Source organism: Orycteropus afer, unplaced genomic scaffold (genome assembly GCF_000298275.1).
Source record: "Orycteropus afer afer isolate SDZICR_OR568_19922 unplaced genomic scaffold, OryAfe1.0 scaffold00902, whole genome shotgun sequence".
In the NCBI taxonomy this organism is placed as follows: Eukaryota; Metazoa; Chordata; class Mammalia; order Tubulidentata; family Orycteropodidae; genus Orycteropus; species Orycteropus afer.
This window is the reverse complement of record NW_006922489.1, coordinates 312256-319007: the sequence shown is the minus strand read 5'-3', so window position 1 is coordinate 319007 and position 6752 is coordinate 312256.

Genomic DNA, 6752 nt, shown 5'->3' with positions numbered 1-6752 from the left:
GCAGTTCCACTCTGTCCTCTAGGGGCGCTGTGGGTCAGAATGGACTCCAGGGCAGTGGGTGTGGTTTGGGCTTTGCTTCTGTGAAGATTGACAGCCTGGGAAACCCTGTGGTGCAGTTCCACTCTGTCCTCTAGGGGCGCTGTGGGTCAGAATGGACTCCATGGCAACAGCTTTGGTTTGGTTTTCACACATGGGTTTACTCTCAGCCAGCACGTGTTGGGCAGAGGTTCTTTCTCAGGGCCAGCTTGCTCCCCCTGCTGGAGAGCCGCTGTGTTTGCAGTGAGCCAGCCGTGCCCCATCACTGGTTCCGCTTCAGCTGGCCATTGCCTTAGGGTCAGCAGTACCGTGTGTATCCAAAGTAATGAGTCAGGGTGAGTCAGAGATACATGGCTCAATTTTAGTAACCTTAGAAGTTGGCACCAAGCAACTGTGCCAACCAGTGTAGCCTCCCTGCTGCTCTGAAAAGCCTTTGGCCACCAGACTGGGCTCACCCAGGTGACTGTGTCTGAAGAAAGGGCCCAACTGCCTACTTAGTAAGAAAAAATGGCAAGCCAGAGACCTATAGGACTTTTCAGTATATAATGTGGAAGGGTGTACTTAACAGCAGCGAGGTTTGGCCGCAGTGGTTTTATTTTATCGTGATTGAGTTCATGGATAGCCACTTCTTTTGAAAAAAAGTCAACAAGGCCCTCGGAAGCCTCACCTCTGTTTCAGCACGCCCGCGGTAACATCACAGGGGACGGTGTCAGCTCCCACGGGCCTTCTCCTGTAGCAGACCACACAATGTTAGACCTTAGCAATGTGTACTGTCAATTTTCATCATAGAATAACATGTGATAAACATAGCTGTCAATTGTTTGAATGTTGTATTGCTTACATTATGAGTATTAACAACAAAGTTGTTTTGTGTATCTGTTGAAATACGTTGTTAGTTACAACACGATGAGTAACTGAGCAGAAGCCTTTTTTTATTTTTCTCTCTTTGCCTTTATTTGCCATTTCATTTTCAAAAAAGTTATTGCTGTAAGTTCACAAATACTACTTATCACAATATCATAACGAAAACACCAGAAAATCTGACAAAATCAACAACTCTGAAGACATCGACAACAAAGAAAACAACAATGTGTGCTTGGAGCAGCTGCAGACAACACGGTGTAATTCGAAGCGTCGTTGTAATTGGGTGGTGATGACAGCTGCGACCTGAGCGCATTAGAAGGGTCAGAAAGGAAATCAGCATCGAGTGTTAGCTTTGTGAAAGCTGGGCTTACAAAAATGTTTTTGTTGCTATAACTAACTACAGGGGTATTTTTTATAAAAATATAATAATGTTCTGCGACACAGCATGGAAGTGTTACGGTCACTTTGGTGTCACCTCCCGACAGCGCTGCCTGATGTGGTCTGCGGTCTCCCCCGGGGATGTCCCTGTCCTCGGCGACAATCTTGGATCACAGCTTTACTGGGTGTCACTGTGCTGTGACTGTGTTTTCACACAGCGGTTGCTCATCTCGTTTCTACCCTTGCCCCCCGGAAACGCTAACCTGCCCACCTTCCCGGATGCCGTTCCTCCCTGTGCGTTGCCCCACTCCGGCAGAGAAATGGAGTCCCCTGCTGCCATCCCGCTCACTTCGGCTCAGGTGTCACTCACCTTACCCTGAATGGACTCCACAGCAGTGGGTTTGGAGGGAGCCCAGGCTGGGCTCTACACTCACTTCTGTTTCTGGTACAGTCCTATGCCTACCTCTGTCCTCACAACCATTACATTGTCTGTGTACATGTGTTGCCTCTTGCGATGGTTAACTGTGTCAGTTTAGCTGGGTTCTGGCCAAACACTAGCCCAGTTGCTGCCACGGAATAAATGAATGAGATTAAATCAATTGGCCTTGGGAAACATAATCAAAACCACCAACCAAACCTTTTGCCGTCAAGTTGATTCAAACTCATCAGGACCCCATAGGACAAAGAACTGTCCCGTGGGATTTCCAAGGCTGTCAGTCTTTATAGAAGCAGACCATCTCATCTTTTCCCCACAGACAGGCTGGTGGGTTCGAACCACCAACCTTCTGGTTAGCAGCTGAATGCTTTAACCACTGTGCCACCAAAGCTCCTTCCTCTTACATTGGGGTTCCTAAATGCAATGTAATTACTTCCCATGACATAATCTAGAGTGATGTAATCAATCAATCAGTTGAGGTCCTACCAGTGGGGTGAAACCTAACCCTAATCCCTTCTGAGTTAGAGCAACGTCAGGATGGACAGAGGGATACACATAAGGGGAAGACAGACAACACGTGAGGGCATGTCCATAGGTAAAGGAGCACACCAAAACAACCAACCCAAACTCACTGCCATTGAGTCGATTCTGACTTGTGGTGATGCCCATCGGGTTTCCAAGGCAGTAAATCTTTATGGAAGTGGATTGCCCGGTCTTCCTTCCAAGGAGTGGCTGGTGGGTTTGAACCACCAACCTTCTGGTTAGCAGTCAGATGCCTTAGGCACTGTGCCACCAGAGCTCCTTAAAGGAATCCCCAAACTCAAAAACCAAACTCACTGCCATGTGATTCCAACTCATAGCGACCCCCATGGGGTTCCCAATGCTTGTGGAAACAGATTACCTTCTCGTTATCCAACGGAGCAGCTGATGGGCTTGAACCACAGACCTTTTGGTTAGCAGCCAAATGCCTTAACCACTGTGCCACCAGCGCTCCTTATAAAGATCACCAACAAACAGCAGAAACCAGGAGAGAAGATTACAGAAGGATCAACATGATCTGAACATTTTGCACCAGGTGACTGAGACAGTCTCCAGCTGGACTGAGAAGAGGGACGCCTGGCCCTCATGTCCTCCTAGTCTAAACCAAGTGCCTCCTGGCACAGGGCTTGGTACCCAGTGGGCACTCTAAGTTTGCTGAATGAATATGTGAATGAGAGGAACAAAGATGTGCAAGAGCATTTGCTGAGGACCTCCTGTCTAGATGCCTTCCAGCGCGAGAACTGCCTGACAGCGTGTAAGTACACGACCTGGGGAAGTGCCTGTCACAGGTGGACACGAGCGTTCACTGGCTGACGGAATGCCCACATTGTGAAGACAAAGGGCTTCAGCTATTTCCCGGAGTCACACCGTCACACCGCGACGGAGCTGAGATGTGAACACGGCTCCCTCTGGTCCCACTGCCCTCTGCTTCACCCCACACCCAGTATTCACCCCACACCTGGTAGTCTTCCAGCCTCTGCCTCTCTCAACGCCTTGCCTCAGCAGCCAGCCAACAATGTTTATTGTTGATAATGATCAATGACTCCACTGTAGCAGTTGTACATAATGGCTTTCCATGGGAGGAATTCCACAAGCCCGTGCTGGGTGAACGGCTGAGTAAAAGCACTGGTCAGACTTGGGGAAATTTCCAGAGCTGAGCTCACGGGTGGGGCGCCTAGGCCACTCAGTGTATTATACCATCCCGCCCCTTCAGAGCTCGTCTAACACCTGTTCACTAACAGTGCATTTAGCAGAAACGGGATGTGCTATTCAACAACACTGGGGATCTTTCGGGGCCATGGAGGCTGGATGAACCCCTGAAACTGCTGCCCGGAGATAAAGTTTAAAGCTTAAATCACCAATATCCTGGCATCTTCTTATAAGCAAACCATAGTTTAGCTTAACTTGTAAAGAAAGCCTGCCTTGAGCGTTGAGTTCTTTTAAGGAATTCTGTTTTAGCAGCTACTCAGCTGCTCACAGTAGAGTCCACCATGGAGTTAATTACCAATCTCACCACGAGGAAGAACTACATCCAGCTGCCCAGCCACTCAACCAGGACTGGCCAAATTGACACACAACCTTAACCACCAGTCACTATGAGTCGGAATCTACTTGATGGATCCCCACAACACACACAGCCAGGAGTCAGGCTGGGGGAGGCCCCTCCCGGGACGGCCATGCTGCTTCAAGCTGGCCTACAGAGCACCCAGGTGTTGCCAGGTCACGTGAACCTGACCCACCGACCACGAACCACTCATGTCTCCTCTCTGCCAGGCACTCACCTCATAGAAAATACAGGAAGCAGACCAGATATGCGCAAAAGTCTGTTTCTGCTCAAAAACATTCTATGGATTTGAACATAAGGTTTCGAGATTTAAACAACTAAATAAATAAAAGGGCAAGTAAGTATTCTGAAACCACAAGAATTATGTTGTCGTTATGTGCCATTGAGTCGGACCCGACTCATAGCGACCTCTCCTTGGGTTTCCGAGGCAGTATCACTACGGAACTAGATTGCCTCATCTTCCTTCCAAGGAACGACTGGTGGGTTTGAACCACCAGCCTTCTGATTAGCAGTTAAGTGCCTTAGGCACTATGCTACTAGAGCTCCCACAATAATTCTAGCTAACAATATTTTCAGACTGAAGACACCCCTGAAGCAGTACTCTTACTGTCCCCATTTCAAAGCTGAGTTAACCGAGGCAGATGAAGGTTAAGGAGCTTGTGTAAGCAGCAGGCCAACCGTCAAAGCTGTATGATTGATTTTATATGTAACAATGAAGCTTGGCCTCTAGGCTTGCCTCTGATCTAAGCTCTGTGTCTTGTTGGACAAGGAGTTACTGTGCTTTTCATCAGAGCAAAAAGCCTTATTTAGAAACCCCACCCCTGCAGGAAGAAATCCCAGACGTCCTTTATTGGCTGTGCTCACCATCTTTGCCCTGGTCCTCAATTCCATTCTTGACAAAGGACTCACAGACATCACTCGATGGATCTGTCAGCTTTATGTAGTCATAGGTCACAACTCTGACCAGTTGCACAAGTTTCAGCTGCACTGGAATTGCTAAGTACCTGCAGGGGAGTAAGCACACAGATCTTGTGCAAACTTAAAAAGACACACATACATTCTCAGATATTTGCTCTTGCTGATGGTGGTGCGCCATTGAGTGGATTTTGACTCACAGCCACCTCATACACTCACGGCTGCTAACTGAGGTAGGCTCAGGAGTTTGAATTCACCAGCCAGTCCGAGGAAGAAAGACCCGGAAATCTGCTTCCATAAAAGATTACTCAGCATCATCAAGTCGATTCCAACTGTTAACCACCCGATAGGACAGAGGAGCTCTGGTGGCGGAGTAGATAAGGCACTTGGCTGCTAACCAGAAGGTCAGCGGTTCAAACCCACCAGCTGTTCTGCTGAAGGAAGATGTTGTTGTTGTTGTTAGGTGCCGTCGAGTCGTTTCCGACTCATAGCGACCCCATGCACAGCAGAACAAAACACTGCCCGATCCCACGCAAGCTCCACGATCCCTTCTATACTTGAGCCCATCATCGCAGCCACCGTGTCAATCCATCTCTTTGAAGGCCTCCCCCTCTTTCGTCGACCCTCCACCCTACCAAGCATGACATCCTTCTCTAGGGAATGGTCCCTTCTGACAACATGACCAAAATAGGTGATAGAAGCCTGGCCATTCTCGCTTCCAATGAGCATTTCGGGTGCGCTTCCTCCAGGACAGACCTGTTAGTTCTTTTAACAGTCCATGAACTTTCAGCATTCTTCACCAGGAAGGAAGATGGGCGTGATCTAATTCCATAAAGATTTACAGCCTAGGAAACCCAATGGGGGGTCGCTAAGAGTCGGAATCCACTGGATGGCAGTGAGTTTGGGGTTTTTGTTTTTATGCGGTTTCCATAGCTGTAATCTCTAAGGAAGTAGAATGCCACATTGTTTTGGAGAGTGGCTGGTGGGTTCAAACTATTTCAGTAAACAGCCCAGTACTTAAGCTTACTGTCCATCTAATATAAGTGAATTTATTTAGAAGGGTAGAAAAGGACTCATGTCCGCAGTAACTAACTAACTCACTGCCAGAGCGCTTTTTTTTTTTTTCCCCCGTTTCTTTACTGAAAATAAGGTCACAGGCACATCCCTTGGGGGGCGGGGAGACAGGCTGCTCCAGATCAAACAAGCAACAGTAAATGGATCTGCAAGTAAAGGGTCTGCTTTAACTTGGGTGGGGTTCTGGTGGCGTAGTGCCTAAGGCAGGTCAAACCCACCAGCCACACCTCAGAAGGACGACAGGACATCTACTTCTGTAGAGATACCGCCGCCTCGGAAACCCAAGGAGAGGTCACTAGGAGTCCACTCCACTCCGCTGCAGTGAGTTTGATTTGGGGATCTATCAGATGTATCAAAAACAAGCAGAAAGTGGTAACACAGCCTTCCAAAACCCCACACACTTAGAAACAAAACAAAAAAAAAGAGTATTTTACTGCAGAAAGGAATAGCCTGCAATGTGATGAATACAGGAACAGTTTACACAAAGCTGTGCTTATTACTAGTGCCTTAAACTAGCATGCCTTCTTCCAATGCATTCACGCACCAGTTAGAGCGGTAACCTAGACAATGAAAGAAGCAAAGACAAAATAGCTCAGCTGCCAGACAACACGCGCAACAGCAGCACGGAAAGTCCGGCCTCCCCAGCTAGTTCCCCAGACAAAGCCGCGTCCCAATATGCACCGCGGCCAGGACTACACATCCCAGCATGCCACAAGGGCACAGCCTCCTGGAGAGACTAAAGTTCCCGACATGCTCTGCGGGCACCCCGTCGGCCTCCCCCACATTGCGAGGGGGTGTCTCAGGGTCATGCAGAAATGGGGTCTATTTCGGCCCTTAAGTATCCCTTTGGAGTCAGGCCCTTAAATATCTACTAATATTAGAGTTTTCAAGTTCTTCCTTGCCTTTTCATTAGTACAGCCAGGAGCCTCTGGTTAGTGCGGGCGG